The 17,681-nt window shown below is 41.3% G+C and overlaps 1 protein-coding gene across 1 annotated transcript in view; it reads left to right on the top strand.

The window, feature by feature from the left end:
* The first annotated feature begins 596 nt into the window (after nucleotides 1–596).
* The window catches only part of ctnnb1 (catenin (cadherin-associated protein), beta 1), a 35,473-nt gene continuing 18,388 nt past the window's right edge, over nucleotides 597–17,681 (top strand). Inside the window, exon 1 of the mRNA XM_078539601.1 lies at nucleotides 597–717. The gene's annotated coding sequence lies outside the window, so the exon portion shown is untranslated. The remainder of the gene's footprint in view (nucleotides 718–17,681) is intronic.

The following is a 17,681-nucleotide window of genomic DNA, read 5'->3' as shown; positions in this document are numbered from 1 at the left end:
GGCAGGAAGAAGTTTAATGCCCTTTTTAAAAAAAAAACATAAACACACATTTAGAATGCACGCAGAGTATGAGCGAAAGAAAAAAAAAACCACATATAATTGAAAGGAGGCTGTGCAATAGGGAGCTGGAGTTGCAAAGTTACTGTGCTGAACTGCTACTTGCAGCTCCCAGACCACAAGGTGTTGTGGCCGCGGTACCCAGGCGGTATCCCTCCGCGGAGGTCCGGGCCTGGGGGAAAGGGGGAAGAGGAGAAAAGACTTTGTTTAGTGGGGGGGAATTGGTAATGATAGATTTTCCTCATCAGACACAAAAACACAGCAAAGTCAACCCAACTCCAGGCCGTGTTGGCAAAAAAAAAAATAGATGTTTTTAAAATGAATCTTTACGCGCTGCGTGTGACTAAGGTTTGGGGGAAGTTTTTATTGTTTCCTCCCCCCCCCCCTCCCTTTTTTTTCCCCTCTCCCTCTCCCCTCGTTCCTCCTGCCAGGTGTTGGCTTGGAGAGCGCCGCACTATTTGCCGCTGGCGGAGGGGCACTCCCCTTCCTCACGCGCCGCCGCCTCTTTAAAAGGCGGAGCTGGTGCCGGTCGCCATTTTGATCGGAGTGGCTGGCGGCGGCGGAGGTGGAGCTGGGAAAGAGGGAGAGAGACACACATATATACACACGGAGCACTGAGGGAGGGAGGGAGCCGCTGTCAGACCGGACCGAGGGGAGAAGGTAAAAAAAAAAAAATCATTTTTTTTAGAACACAAAAAAGTAAATCCGAGTCTTTTAACCCGTCCGTCCGTCCCTCCCTCCCCTATAAACCCGAGCATTCGAGCCGGAGCGGCCGCCGCCACCACCGAGTTTGGAGCCCCGTCCTTCAGCAGCGGTGGCGGCGGCGGGAGGAGAGAGTGAAGCCGGCCGGCCGGCCGGCCTCCCTCACCAGCGACCCCTCCGCCGACCCCCATTCCCTGGTGGTTAGGCTCCCCCTGAGGGGGAGATGAAGGAAGGGGAGGGGGGGGGGGGGGGGGGGCGGCGGGGGGACCGTCCAGATCCCGCCCGCCTCCCGCTCGCAGGATTAAACATCAAAAAAAGTCGATTAACTCCCCAAGCAACGTGGCACCCTGGGGGTGGGAGGGGGGGGTGACGAGAATGTTTACCCCCCACCCCTCCGGGGAAGGGTTTGTGGGGGGGGGGAAGAGGGGAGCGAGTATTTACCCCACCCCCGGGGAGGGGGGCATTTACCCCCGGGGAGGGTGGGGGAGAGTATTTGACCCCTGGTTGGGAAGCAGAGAATTTGGCCCCAGTGTGGGAGGGGGGGGTGCAAAGCATTTGCCCCTGGTGGGGTGGGGTCAGGCGGGCAGAGCATTTGCACCTCCCCCTCCCTCCCCTTGGTACAGAGAAGGGGCAGAGTATTTGCCTAGGGAGGGTATTTACCCTGGTAGGTGGGTTGGGGAGAGCGTTTACCCTGAGGGTGAGGGGGCTGTTTACTCATGCTTTGAGGGAAAGGGGGGGGTTGACGTGATGTTAACCCAGGCTGGAAGGGAGAGGGGTCAGCATATGTACAGACTAGCTTTTTGATGCTGCTGTGGTGTGGGTAGGTGGGGGTGTGTATACCTGTTCTGGTGGGTGAGATTGTGCAGCAGGTTTATTACAGGTCTAATGGTAGTGGTTTGATTTCTGGCTCTGGGGTTGGGAGCTTCCCAATATCCAAATGCACGATATGAGTGGATGCATGCTGGGGGAAAGTTGAGAAATTAAATTATTCCCAGAGTCTTGTGGGCCTTAGTAGGAGAAAATTGGTGAAATGGGACAAAACTTGGGGTCTTGTTCATTAACAATCAAATGAGTAGCAGGTCATCGAGCAGTCAGGGATTTGCATTTTAAGAGATTTTCACTGAAAGAAGAAATGGTTTGAGTGATAGACGAATAGAGCGATTTATGTTCTACTGAAATATAGTTTTTTAAGCAGAGGGTGAGTAAAGAGGTTATCTATTTACCTCATGAAGGGGGCAGGAACAAATAAGCTGATGCAAATACAGCTTCAAAAGCATGAACCTGCTTTGACTGGGGCTCAAACTGCAATACATGTACATAAGCAAGAACAACTTTTAAAAGTATCTATTTTGTTGTGTAGTGTTTCTTTGAGCTTTCCTGTGATACGTAGGCTTTCTTCTGTCGCCTCAGGTTTTATGTTCGGAGGGTGGTTTTGCCGGTAGTAAGTGGAAGTTTAATTTGACCATGACTGCAACAATTATGGGTTGTTTTACGTTTAATATTAAAACCTAGTGCCTTCCTTAAATTGTCTGTGGTTGTGGCAATTGATTTAAATGTGATAAGAAGAGTCAGTGTTCATGTTTGTTTAAATCCTGGGTCTTAGTATCAATGCCCTACGAATTTATGAAACTCAGGATGTAAGTTTGTTTGTATGGTTTCCAAGTTTGTTTATTTATTTAAGAGGCATTAGTTACAGTTGTGAATAAAAATTAGGAAAGATGGGGCATATGGAAACGTGAGCCTTATGACTTGATAAAGTTTAAATGGGAAATTGAGGCACTTTATTGCTTTGCAGTTGAACAGAAGGGAAAGAATGATATTCAGCACTAGACAATTTGGCTTGAATTTGGTTGTGCATTTAATTTAAAATTAAAATGTGAATGGCTTGGACCAAATGTTGTTTCTTGTGTGACAGTGACAAAATCTTTTAGCGCAGTACTGTTAGTATGCTTGCTGTATTTAGTGTTCAAATTTCCTGGAAAATGGATGCAATCTCAGAATTCAGCCCTGAGATTAAGTTCCAGCATCCCATAATAAAAATGAAATTTGCCTTTAGTCACAGGGTCAGTGGTCATGATTTAACGTTTGTATTTTAAATATATAGTTTTGTATAGAGTTCACTTTAAACAATTGGCTCAACATAAAAGCTGTTTGTTCTGTTTGAGTTTCTACACTAGGTTTTCTTTACAGGTTTAATGTATTTTAGACTTTCGTATGCTACTTCTGTTGTAACTTATTAATAGCTGATTTCTTTTATGTAGTACCAGGCTATTTATAATGTCACAGAATTTATTTTATGGATTTTTAATGTGTACTGTTATGTTTTGGGGCATTTGAGGAATTAGTTAGATGAACTTTACATACCAATGGCTGATTTGTTTGTACTCTTGCCTCATTATTAATTCAAAGAATATCTTTATTTTGGTTGGTGTGTATTAAGGTATATTGGCCTAACCAGGTTTTGTTGCCACAATGGGTCACCTTCAGTAATTGCGATTCTTGAATCATGGACCTGTAATGTTTGAAACCCTTTGGATTTTTTTCAGTTACATTTATTTAACCAATGTGAGAAGCTGAGAAACTGGATGGTAGAATCTGGCAATGTAAGGGCAGCCCTTCGATCACAAATCCAAGTTGCACTTTGATATATGATGACTTCCATTGCTTGTAATTTAAAACCACGTTTTGTTTGCTTGCCTTGGATTTTTATGAATGAAATGGAGCTTTCAGTAAAAATACATAAAATAGATAGGCATTTACACCATCCGAAAACAGTTGACTTCAGCTGTAGTATCATGAAAATTGCGACATCTATTGAAAGTGAGTTGTATGTTTTGAATAATCAGTGTTCTTTTCATGAGTTTAACTAAAAGAGGTAATGGTGTGCAAATTTTATTCTTTTGCTGTGTTTTGTACAGTTTTGAAAATTGAATTTTATTGTGGCTGTTCTGTCTGTGTCTGTACTAGCAAGTGTAGATATTTGGAAAGGATAAAGGAATTTAAAGATGTTAAGTTAGCATTTGTATTCTGATAATTATCCCCTTATCTCTCCTTTCTTGAACACTGTGGCTCCAATTGGACCGCAGTTCGATGGCTGCTGGCCATCAGTACAGTACTATACTGGGTGACTGTCTAATACTAAAGAAAAAGGAGAGCAGAGAAGGATTTGACTGTTCAGCTTGACCCTCCCTGTGCATATGTTTATTGAAAAGCAAGTAGGAGTCCTAGACTGTCCTTTTTTTGCTTCCTAGTCAATGGTGTTGACGGTAGCTCACTCCATTTAACATTAGCTAGTCTTGAGTGGAAAATTGAATCTTTTTGATCAGTGAGACTTTGTACCACATCATGTAATGCATTTTCCACCAGGATGTTAGCGTTTTTGTTATGGCATATCTACTATGTATAAGAAAAATATTTCCGTTCTAAATAAGTGAACGGTTGAAAAAAATTGAGTAGTGTTCCCGATTGTGTTCTTCACTGGCCGTACTGCTTGCTTTGTAGCAGAGTTTGTGTTTGTGCTGAAATGCAAAGCTTATAGGAGCTCTGTTAATCCAAATGTTGGTTTACTGGAATTCAGTTAGTGATTAACTGTGTATGTTTTCGCAAAATTGAGTCACCTTTTGCGAAGTTTCAGCCAACAGTAACAAATGGCTTTGGGGAAGGGTGGTTAGGGGTGGAAGGGAGTTAAAGTCTTGCACATGTTTGTATCTACCACTCAATTCCTGAATGTAGCTGGGCATTGAGATTTTTGATACAAATAGCGCATTTTTACTTTATTGTAAACTTAAAGATTCTAGCCTGGTAAACCTGTCTTCTGTGTGGATTTATTTAGCCAGAATGAAGCAAACCACTCTAGTAATCTGTCCAAGTAACCAGTTCCCTGTTTAAATGCTGGAAGGGAAAGATTTTAACTAGATTTGAAGATGGGAATTAATGTAACATTTATTCAGACAAAAGGCTTTTGTCCACCTTACTGGTATTCTTCAGAATCTAACCGGAAAGTATATAATCTAGACTGAGACTTCGGTGATGCACCTAGGGAGGCTACGTTTTTCTTTGGAAGAAATGTTAAAACAATGCCAATTTGCCTGTTCCTATGGTTGATTTGGATGGTAGATCCCAAGGCAATGTTCCCTCAACAAGCATTCATATAATTACTGCTTGTGGAGTCTTGTTGCGTGTCAACTGAATGCCGTGTTTGCCTACATAAAGTACAAAGTAACTGTGTTTATGTGGTATAAGCAAAAAAAAATGTTAAAAATAGCAAACAGAAATGTTGGGAAACATCACATTAGTAAGCATTTGTGGAGAGAACAGACAAGTTTTGATGCTTCAGCTTTGGGTCTATATGTTCCTAACTCTTGCCCCCAACTTAAAACATTTCTCTGCACACATGTTGAGTATTTCCACTTTTTTGCTATTTGTATAGCATCTTTCAAATTTATTCGTGAAACTCCAAATGTTTTGCAACCAGTCTTTTTTTTAAGCGAGACAGTGTATTTGTTGAAAAATATGAAAGTATTTGAATTTGACCTTAGCTGTGCCAGCATAAATGACCAACATTTGTTGGATGGTTCTGAGAGAGTTTTAAGCAGGATTCGATCTTCAGTGGTTTAGAGTAGTTCCATGTTACTTATTTTATATAACCCATTCTGGTTCCCTTTTGTAATGGGAAGGAAGCTTGTTCGTCTGTGCCAGCAATCTAAAATATGTGAACTATGGTAGCTGTGTGGAACATTTTGACGTGAGTCAGGGTTATTGGGTCGAGAATTGGCATAATCCATCAAATGAAAAGCTGAATTACTTTCAACTATACAGCCAGTCTTCGAGCGTCTGAGAAAAAGTGTAACTTTGAGTTTGGCAGAACAGGACCATCATTCTAAGTGAACATACCTAAAATATTAACCCATTTCCCTGTTGGAAGCTGAACCAGCATTTCTAGCCATTTACAGTTCTTTATCTGCTATGTATAAAAGAGGTGTTTATGATGTGTATATATCTGTCAGAATTAATTACTTGAATGAATTGAGTCCAATTGGATTAGTTTTCAGGAGCCTTGTGTGGTGTGAACAGGATGGTTGAATATTTTGCTTGTATGTGGAGCAGTAGTTCACAGGACATGGACTTTGTGATGTAAACTTAACTTTCTGACCCTTGCAGTGGTCCCATTTCTGTCCCCTGATGTTATGGAGAAACTGCAAGAATCCAGGATTGATTCAAATCCTGGTGTACTTTTTCTTCCAGTTAAGCAAGCAACTGGAAAGGTGGAGGCATAGTAAAATTATGGAATGCAGGTACAGTGGCCCTGTGCTTGCTAGTTTGATTTTCCTGCATTTTATTAAAATAATATAGAATTGGGCTGTAGTGTGCTGCATTTTGTAACCAGGCTGCCTTACAGTAGAGTTTTTAAATAGATTTCAAATTCAACCATGATTGGCTTTTAGTTCATTTTAATAATGGTTCCCTGCTTTGCTATGTATAAAAGGCTGCAAAGTTGGTCTCTGTACAATGCCTACTTTATTTCGAAGAATTTTTACACTCGTGCCAACACCAGCAAAAGATTGTCTTTTAAAGTTGTGGTCCTACAAATGCAATCAGTATGGTATATTGGAAAGAATGCAGCTGTAGTGGTTAGGGTGAGGTGTGTGGAGACTGCTGGTTCTTTGAAGTTTGTTAAATGAATTCCATATGTGTGAAGGAGTAATGACGACAAGCTTTGGAAAATGGTACAAATAGTCGGATACCAAACCCTTTTATTTTTGTAGTACATTTTAATTACTTTTATAGGAGCTGAGGGGAACCCGGAATGAATAGCTTGAAGGTGCTCTGAAGACTGAAAATTCAGTAATGTTAAAGCAGGATGTTGGTTCTTGGCTGCTGGCTGACTTGAGGTGTTGCTGAGGGAGGCATGGCTGGTTGACAGTCATTGCAAAGTTACATGTTGTGTTCAACAAAAAAAAGCATATGACTGTTAACTCTAAATGCCCAGAAGCTCAAAAGTAATTAATGGAAGTGCATTTGGGATGTTCTAAACAGATGAGAGTTATTAAATTGAGTACACCAATGATTCAGCACAGAAAGATGCCTTTTGGCCCATTGTGCCTGGGCTGGCACTTTGTTAAATGTCAGATAAATGTATTAAAATGGTAACTCTACCTGTACTTGTAAGAATTTTCTCCTGCACCATTGCAGGCAGGGGATCTGCTCTAATGGGTGTCGAAGCTTTTGTCTCAGTTGGTTCCATAGGTATGCAACATCAAGGGCAGCAGAGTTTAATTTTAAGTTTCCATTAATGTGCTGCCAATGTTAATGGTTTAGTTCTGATTTTAGAATTTAAGCACAGTGAATTGAAAATAGCCTTTTGCAAATGTTCAGAACTTCAAAATTCAGTCAGGACAACTAGAAAGTAAACGTTTGTTCAAATAGAACTGCATTGTCTCGAAAATGAAGGCCATTTAAAAAAAAATTATTATTCATTCATGGGATGTGGGCTTTGCTGGGCCAGCATTTATTGCCCATCCCTAGTTGCCCTTGAGAAGGTGGTGCTGAGCTGCCTTCTTGAACCGCTGCAGTCCATGTGGTGTAGGTACGCCCACAGTGCTGTTGGGGAGGGAGTTCCAGGATTTTGACCCAGCGACAGTGAAGGAACGGCGATATATTTCCAAGCCAGGATGGCGAGTGACTTGGAGGGGAACTTACAAGTGGTGGTGTTCCCATTTATCTGCTGCCCTTGTCCTTCTAGGTGGTAGTGGTCGTGGGTTTGGAAGGAGCCTTGGTGAATTCCTGTCGAAGGAGCCTTGGTGAATTCCTGCAGTGCATCTTGTAGATGGCACACACTGCTGCTACTGTGCGTTGGTGGTGGAGGGAGTGAATGTTTGTGGATGTGGTGCCAATCAAGCAGACTGCTTTGTCTTGGATGGTGTCCAGCTTCTTCAGTGTTGTAGGAGCTGCACTCATCCAGGCAAGTGGGGAGTATTCCATCACATTCCTGACTTGTGCCTTGGAGATAGTGGATAGGCTTTGAGGAGTCAGGAGGTGAGTTACTTATCGCACGATTCCTAACCTCTGACCTCTTGTAGCCACAGTATTTATATGGCTTCATGAGCAGGAGGTTGGACATTTCTGTTCTATGGCACTGTCACTCTGGAACCAGTTGTTGATGATATGTCATAATGTTTCTTGTGCAGAAGCTTTGGCCTGTTGGCATCTTTCTGTGATTTCAGGAAGGAAGAGGGCAGGAGAAGAGGTGGGCTAGAGATGGAGAGGAAGCATCTACCTTGCCTTATAAAAGTTTGTCTACTCTTGACACAAAGATAATGATTGAGATTTTTTTCCAGTAAAGCTGTAAATATCTCCCTAAATATGATTGCAACCATGATAGGTACCCATCCCTCTGTTTAATTTGGCTGCTTAAATATGCCTGATATGTTTTGGTTCCCTTTTTTTGTGGACATTTTCAGCACTCCTGAAGGAGCTGGCTAAGGTTGAACTCAGTCCATCAGAACCTACAAAACCATATTGCAAAGTTTCTTGGGAATCAATTTCTAGTTCATCTACCATGATGTGTTCTGTGGGCAGACTAATTTCTGGGTGGTGACTGGTTCCAATGCTAATTTTTAATAACTATCGCCTACCATGTTAGAACATGTTTGGCTTTCTGTCCTAAAGGTCAACTGAAGCAGTAAGCAGACTTTTTTGTTTTTTTAATAGCATACTTGAGATCAGGGGTGTTGCTACTGGAATTGCAGCTTGTTTTTTCTAACCTGGAAGATGAACAGTAAAGGTACCTCTGCCTTCAGAAAAGCTTTCCTATTGGTTACAACTTTTCTATTTCCTGCTAGCTGTGGCTGTACCTGAATTGCAGTAAATGGTACGTTTGAGTGTTTGTGTTTGGGCCCAGATTCTCCATTCTGGCCATTGATACTGCTCAAGGAGGAGTAAAGTAGAGGAAGAGAAAATATAATTCAGGCCAGTAATCAAACCCAGATCTCAAGAGTTAAAAGATTGTTGGATCACCCAGTTATCCCAGCTGTGGCATGAAAACTACAATTAAAGTCTAATGTAACAGATTGGAGTAAATTTTTTTATCTGTCTCAGCAGTAGATTGTAGGTGGCTACAGTATTTTTTGTGACAATTACTTGCATTTATATAACACTTTTTGCATAATAAAACATCCCAAGGGACTTACAGGAGCGTAGTTAGATACAGCCACACAACTGCTTGTGTTTAATAGCATCTTAATGTAAAGTTGAACACAGGCAAAATTTGATGCCACGCCACACGGGCAGATAGTGTAGTAATAAATATGGCCATAAGTCGGTTTTAAGAGCACCTTAAAGAAAGGAAGTGGGGTAGAGAGGAGGGGTGGTTATAGGGAAGGAATTCCGGTTTAGGGCCTCGGCAGCTCAAGGACTTGCTAGTAGGGTGGGGGTGTTTAGAAATGGCAGGGAATCAGGCCAGGCAGTGATTTGAAAACAAGGGTGAGAATTTTAAAATCAAGGCATTGCTTAACTAGGAGCTAATGTAGGTCAGTGAATACAAGGGTCATGGGTGAATAGGACTTGTGTGAGATCATGAACAGCAGAGTTTTGGGTAGAATGTAGAAGGTGGCCAAGAGTGCATTGGAATAGTCAAGTCTTGAGGTAACAGGAATGAAGCAGAATGAGTTGAAGCGGGGCAGAGTTAGGAGATGTTACAGAGGTGGTCTTAGTAATGGTGCAGATGTGTGGGTGGATGCTCATATCTGGATCGGATATGGCCCCAAGGCTGTAAACAATGTGATGTTGGGACAGCTGAACAAAAACTTGGATCAAAGGCAGGTTTAAAGAGGTTACTTAAGTGAGCAGAGGCAGTATGGTGGGGTGGTAGGGAACTCTAGAACTTGGGGGACACAGCTGAAAGCGTGACGACCAATGTTTTTTTTGAAAGCAATTAAAATTGGGGATATGCAAGAGCCCAGAATTGGAGGAGTGCCGAAAATCTTGGTGGCGGAGGGGATGGTAGATCTGGAGGAGATTAGAAATGGTACTCATGTTTTTGTATGTGTTTAATGTGGCAGTTATTTTGAATCTTCATGTAATGGATCTGCTATGCTGGTGGCTTAGTTGAGAATTGTGCATATTGTGGAACTTAGAAACATAAAACATAGAAAATAGGAGGAGGAGTAGGTCATTCGGCCCTTCAAGCCTGCTCCGCCATTCAACATGATCATGGCTGATCCTTTATCTCAATGCTGTAATCCTGTGCTCTCCCCATACTGCCCCCACCCCCCCCCCCCCCCCACAGCCTTCTGTGGTAGAGAATTCCATCGATTCACCATTCTGAGTGAAGAAGTTTCTCCTCGTCTCAGTCCTAAATGGTCTACCCAGTACCCTGAGAACCCCAGCCAGAGGAGATATCATCCCTGCACCCAGTCTTTTCATCCCTGTCTGAATTTTGTTTCATATGTTTCAATGAGAACTGCATGCAGTAAAGTCCAGCTTTGATTCCTGGTCTGTGCTGAGTTAGGTGACATCAACCAGCAGCTTGCTCCCAGGCCATCAGAAAAATCAACTGGACTTTGCTGCTCACACTACTGCTAGAATTTTGCATGGCCTTATGGAGTGAGGACAGGATCACTCCTATAAGTTTTACAACCTGTAAGCTCTCTGGGTCGATGTATAAAGAGAGAATGGCAAGTTGCCGGGAGGCTAGTGTGTTCAAAGAATCATGTCCAGTATGAACAAATAAATGTCTTCAGGAGGGGTAGGAAATTATTTGGAAGTAAGATGCTTTCAAATTGTTGAAACCTTGTGAAGACTGATGTCTTGCGTTGAAGAAAGTAGCTTTTTAAAGTAGAAAGTCAAAATGACATTCTGGACTGGTATAGCAAGACCTGATTTAAGAATCCGGAATGCATAGAGTAACTAGAATTCAGGTGTCTACTGATTCTTAAGGCTGAGTAATTGTAACTAATTAATTTAGAGGAAGGGAAAGAAAGGAAATGAGTGAGAACTTGGAAGGAAAAGTTGTTTAGTTCACAAGCCTGCACTATGATCCAGATTCATCTGTATGGCTTAGTAAATCCTTGCAGATTTATTTTCCCCTTAGTGCTTTGTTTTAACTTTGATTTTTTTTTGTGGTCTTTCTATCCCTTATCCCTAGCTCAGGCAATAAAGAGCTTGTTAATGTGACTCCAGTCTTAGTGGGTGTTTATTCTTTGCGTTGTTAAAGTATTAGTTGTCAATTTTAGAAAATCTGATCTGAAGTTGAGGTTTATGCAGATCTCTGTCTCATTGTTTGGCATCATTAAGCTTTTCATATTTCAGATACAGGTTTGAAACGAGTGTTTGTCGAGCATAACATGGACTGAACAGTACCAACTCATAGCATTGTGCTGTGGCCTTGCAAGTTAAATGACAGCCTACACTGAGCATTTATATTTTTTAGAAGCAAGATTGTGTGTATTCTGAATACTTAATTTAGCCATTCTTTCAAGACATTTTACTAGCCAGAAGGTGTTGCATTCTTGAGAATAGAATTAGTCAGGAGCTCTTTATGGCATTGTTAGCAAATTCTTGCACCTGAAATAAGTGAGTCATTCCTGTTACACATTTGGAAACTGTGTAAAGACTTCTGCAGATTGCTTATAGATAAGGATGATACAATTTACTTTTTTTAATTGCTTGATTTTTAAAAAACTCCCATTTAAGAATCGCTCTCCTATCTGCTTTGTCACATTCAGCCCCATCTCCATTACACCTACCTGACCTGGAATTCTTGCCTGATTATTCAACCGAGAAAGATAACACCATAACCCCCATCCTCTCTACCCATGCCCCATCCCTCCCAAATTTTCACGTTCATGTGACAAGCCATTTTGCTGCTTGACCAACAACCTCTTTTTTTATCTCCCCCTCACCTGTTCCTGCACCATCGACCACCTGGGGAAAAACAGGAAGGAAATCTTTTTAGGTAGGCTGTAAGAGACGATGCTTTGAACAACAGAGCTTTTTGTAACCCAACATTTCCATTCCACAATTGCCACATTAATTTTTATGACAATTGATGTTTTTATCACAACTGCAGAAGTTAGCTGAGATTAATTTTGCAAGCCTAAACCTATTCCCTAAATGCAATAATGATCACCAATTTTACTTTCATAGTCATACTGACAGAAATCTAAAATGCATGTTAGTGTCCAGCTGCATTTGCTAAGATTAAGTACATTGACTTCTGCCAGACCTATTTGTAAAAGACTGTTTTTGTGGGTTTTGCATTAGTGCATTTGTTTAAAGTCCTTTAGAATGAAAGGTTTTCCAAGATTCTCAAGTAAATGACCTAAAATGAAATTAAGCTGGTACTTTTTTTCGTCTGAGTTCATCTTTGGGTCACTGGGGCCCAAGTTGGGCTTGCTTTGGCATGACTGAACTGCTAGCATAGTAATGTGATTCAGATTAATTACACTAGGATAATTGGTTTTCTGTAACCTGATTGGCTAAATTCGTGGACTGCACAGCACTTTTTAACATGGTTTTGGAATATTTGCCTAACCAACAAAGAATCTTGGAAGAAGTACAATCTGCATTAGTCTGGATTTTCATTTATTACTACAGTACCATTTTGACTCTGGTAGCAAGATTCTGGAGATGTGTCCATGAAGCAAGCTGATGTGTAGGAAAACCTGTCATTGGGTAATGTGCTTCTACTGTTGTAGAACAGTGTTTGCATCTGGTAATACCCTGAATTTATGTTTGTTGGTTTTCTCATCTTGGCAGCAGTGTCATGTGAAGGGGATATTATAAATTGTATTGATGCTCTATTCTGACTGGTACTGATGTATAGTCCTGCTGGTACTGACTGTCTGATTCTTTCAGGAAATTGAGTGGACGTGTAACCTGGGAGCTCCTGTCTTCTCCCTCCTTTCCTGAGGAAGATGACTAATCTGGGCCTGAGACTATTATGTTTGCAGTTCTCATGTGCCGTTTCCTTTTGTGTAAGCCTACGGGGTGAATTACCAACTTTCAGAGCACTTTTGATTCACTGCAGAAAGAGTATTTGCAGAAAATACTTGGCAAAGTTAACTCTGTACTGCGGTGATTTTGTTTGCTCTTAGTGAAGTTCGAAGTACTAGAACAGTGTTTCACATAATCTTCAGTAAGGCATAATTTTAGCTGGGAGTTTATTTTGGAAACTAAGCTTTTCGTCTTTTTAATCTAATTTGAATATACAACTACTCTAGTGCAGCTATGACTAAGGTCTGCTAAATAGGCAGTGATTTTGAATGGCTGATTAACATTTGTCGAGAGAGTGACGTGATGTTGAAATTATATCTACATTGGTCTTGGGAAGATTGACTCATAGGGGTGTGGAGCGATTTTGTGTAGCAGAGTTCACAACTGCTCAAAGTGAAACCAGATATTTAGTTTCATTGATTAGACAATCCAAACCTGACCATGTTTTAAAAAAAGTGGAGTGAAATATCCCAGAGATACAAAGGATGAGGGCTGGCTTTTTCAATAGAGGTGTTGGAATAATAGCTGGTGTAACCTGTGTTCCTGTGATGAAGTAATTGTGATTTCTCATCGACATGTTGCCCTTGGTGAAATCATCTGAAAGCACAGCATCAATTTCTACATGTATGCTGATGACACCCAACTGTCCCTCATCACCACCGCTCTCGACCCTTCCACTATCTTTAAATCGCTAGTGCATGTCCTGTATCCAGTACCAGATGAGCAGAAATGTCCTCCCAACTAAAAATTAGGAAGACTAAAGCCATTGTTTTCCATCCCTGTCATAAACACTCATCCCCTAGCTACCAATACCATCCTGCCTGGCAATTGAGGCTGAACCAGACTGTACGTAACCACTATAAGAGCTTCAGTCCACACATCCATGTTGTCGCTATGACCACCTGTTTTCATCTGTAACATTGCCAATTCCACCAGTGTTTCAGCTCATGTACTGAAACCCATAGTCATGTCTGTTACATGTAGACTTGACTGTTGCAGTGGACCTCTGCTGGCCTCAAGTTCTACCCTTCATAAAACTTGAGGTAATTCGAAACTCTGCCTGTGTCCGAACTCAGAGTTCCATTCAGCCATTCCACCCGTGCTTGCTGACATACATTGGCTCCTGGTTAAGCAATGCCTTCATTTTAAATCTCATTGCTTTTAAATATTACTGTAGCATCAACACTACCTCCCCTGTGCTGCTTAAATTTTGGCCTATTGAGCATCCCCAGTTTTAATCGTTCCACCATTATGGCCCATGACTTCAGCTGACAAGGCCATAAGCTCTAATATTCCTTCCCTAAGCATCTCCACCTCTGTTATTCCCTTACCATCTTTAAGGCACCCCTCAAAAGCTACCTTTTCAACCATGTTTTTGGTCATTTGCCCTAATCGGTAACTCAGTGCCAAATTCTGTTTTATAACTCTCCTGTGAAGCCCCTTGGGATTTTTCACTATGTTAAAGGTGCTATATTAATAGAAACTATTGTAATATTGAGGCCAGCGTGATTAGTGATGTTGGAATTAAGTTCTGAACATGACTTTAAGCACAAAAGCAACAGTCTCATCTGAGGAACTAGATCCTTGATCTTGCAGAATTTTTGTTTCAAACTTTTTTGTGTATGGATGGCTATCTTAAGCCAATTGAATGCTGGCAGTTTTGGGGGAAAGGGATCTAGGGAATGTAAGGAAATCTTTTATAAATGTTTTGAGATGTTTGTAAAATATCAAATGAGAAAGCATCCTTTGTGGCTTTGCTTGATCTTCAAAAGAAAGGCCCTGAAACAAATCTTTTAGTTAAACTTTGTGTTTTAATTGCTTTAATTTAATGTTCCAGTCCGTTTTAATGCATACTGAAGCAAGATGAATATGCATAGTAATTGTCTTTTTGGACGTATGTATTTACTGCAAGGGGCATGTTGGAAGCAATAAGCAATAGAAACATTGTGCTCAAGTGAATAAATTCAGGTTATCAGCTGCTTTTTTAAGTCGATCATAATTTCACGTGTGGATTCTTAGAAATAATGCTACCTTTTAGAGCTTGTAATACTGAGCCATACTAAACAGGAAGATCACCATTTCAATTCCTGGTCTATACTGAGTTAGCAGACCTTGGGGTAGCACTTGGAGCACCACTGTTCACCTCACCTCTGGTATTGGAAGGATTGAAACTGCTCGTAGGTGCAAATTAATGAATGTTGGGAGAGGAGAGGGATGGTTTTGGCTGTGATTCTCTGACAGTTGAAAGGCTGCCAAAACTTGCTGTCTGGACTTGTAAGAATGGTTGCTTTTGTAAGGTACCAGACTTCCAAGCACCTGTGGAATTGTAAGCCAGCATTAGTTGGAAAGAGAAAAAAAAAGTTAGAATCTGTCTTCTGCAATAAAAACAAAATGCTGGAAATACTTTGGAGGTCTGGCAGCATCTGTGGCGAGAAAAAAAACACGTGATGTTTCACGTTTCAAGTCGATGATCTTTCATCCATTCTGATGAAGGGTCATCGACCTGAAATGTTAACTGTTTTTCCATAGATGCTGCCAGACATGCTGAGTAGTTCCAGCCTTTTCTGCTTTTATTTCCGATTTCCAACATCCGCTATAATTTGTTTGTCTGCTGCAATTCTGACAATTACCTTTTTGGTGATAGATTTTCTGTGGAATTCTACTGATGAGATGTAGAAGCTAGAATTCCTGTTTTCATCTATTCTGTCTGAAGAAATCTGTTACATGCTTGACAGCATTTGAGTCTGAAGAATAATGGACGTTTTAATGGTTCCTTCTGATTCAGCCATTACCTACTTGATTTGAAGTGTTAACTGTCACTTCTTGTGGTTTTGACATGGACAATAATTTATTCATTTAATACTAGATAAAATACATGTCCCCAGCTTTAGTCTGCCACTGTGCATCAGTCTATTAGACTCTTTACACCTCACCTAATTTTATTTCCTGTGGTCTGTGGTAGGAAGTCTTGTGTGTCTGTATTGCATCCTGTGTTGGTGAGCTAAATCAGTTCTGTGGTTGAAATGGAGAGTTCAGTCAGTGCTTTGTAGAAACAGAAAGCAGAAATTACATCGCTCTGTAGTGATTTTTCCTTTGGAGGTGAGCTACTTGATGGAGCCTTGAATAACAATGGCAAATTTAAAGTTGGCTCTGAGTTCCAGCTGCTGTGGGACAGTGCAGTTCAAGTCCCCTTTACTCTTTTTGGATATCTCTCACTCTATTCCTTCCACCTTTTATTCAGTTCCTTGTCATTGCTATTATCCCAAGTCCCCATGGTAAGATATTCTTTATCTTGCTGCTTGTGTCCTGTGATTAATCACCTGACTTCAGCCATGTTAGCTTCCCTTTTGCTGGAACTTTTTGATGGAACCTACAGTTCCCATTATCCTTGCCTTTTGCCACTGAGAAAATAGTTTCCTCAGCTCTTTTGCCAATTCATACTCAACCTCTTTTTCTCTGTCCCCAACCTGTCAGACCACAACTGTATATCGTCCCATTAACCTAGTTGTGAAATGTGGCACAGTTTTCCCAACTAGCATTCTTATGCCTAAGAACCACAGACTTGGAGTGCATTGGGTATCCTCACCAAGACTGAGACCATGTACATGGGTGTATCCTTCCAACCTTAACCCTCCTCTCACCCAAAACCTTTGGCCAGCTCAAAGCCACATCTTCATCCTAAACCTGATCTTCTCAGTTTGCAGCTTTTATCAATTTCCCAAGCCTATGAGACTCAACATCTGGTCCCATGATTCCTCATTCATCCCAATCCTGATCTCTCAACTACAATTCCTGACCCCAGTGTTTTCCAGTATTGCATGATCCCTTTTCTTTTAAAATGGTCACAACTTTCTTCTCAAAAGCCAGCCTTATTCTGGCGCTCCCTCCAATCTCTAAACAGACCTCTCTTGTCAAAAGGCCCTTGGAATGAGAGTGTCATCTCTTGTGCAACTTCCTGTTCAAAGCTCTTTAGGCTGGCATGTGCCCTGCCAACAAGGCACACTTTCCAATGCTATCCTCTGATACTGAAGGCTGAAACTATCATTTTGTTTGTTGCTAAAAAATTTGTGCTCATTTCATACTCCATCTTGATTACTCTGAACAAGGTAACTGTTCAACCTAGAAGTGAATTCCTAACGACTACCACAGCATTACCCAGCTTCGCTATCATTGGCACGCCCTTGCAGTCATGAATCTCTTGGTGATATCTAGATGTTCTGCCGAAGGGTCATGAAGACTCGAAATGTTAACTGATTTCTTCTCCACCGATGCTGCCAGACCTGCTGAGTTTTTCCAGGTAATTCTGTTTTTGTTTTGGATTTCCAACATCCGCAGTAGCTTTTAGCTTTTTGTTTTTACCCTGAGATACTATCTACTTTAAAGGTGCCATATCAATACACATTGTGGTCAGCAGTTTAAAATGTGGCAAAATGCTGCCCAGTTCTTAGCTTTTTGAACCATATCTCTGATTTTCTTCAATTCCTGGAGGCAATAGTTGTTTGTGGGGTAATGTGTAAACCAGCTTAATAGATTTAGAAGGACTTGGGTTTATATGAATGGTGTCCAAGTGTTGTTGTTCTTTAAGGTTTGACCAAGAATGTTGGCAAATTATTTTATTGTATTGGGGCACCACAATTGACCTGAGATAAAAACAAAAAACTACTGCGGATGCTGGAAATCCAAAACAAAAACAGAATTACCTAGAAAAACACAGCAGGTCTGGCAGCATCGGCGGAGAAGAAAAGAAGGCTGAAGGGTCATGAGGACTCGAAACGTCAACTCATCTCCACCGATGCTGCCAGACCTGCTGAGTTTTTCCAGGTAATACAATTGACCTGATCCTACTTGTTGCAGGGCGTCCACACAATGTTCAGGCAGGAGTCACTGAATAGTAATTTGTGGGTGTGGTGGTGTTTTTTTGTTCTCAA

This window comes from Cetorhinus maximus, chromosome 3, assembly GCF_964194155.1.
Source record: "Cetorhinus maximus chromosome 3, sCetMax3.hap1.1, whole genome shotgun sequence".
Taxonomy (NCBI): Eukaryota; Metazoa; Chordata; class Chondrichthyes; order Lamniformes; family Cetorhinidae; genus Cetorhinus; species Cetorhinus maximus.
This window is presented reverse-complemented; position numbering and strand designations above follow the sequence as displayed.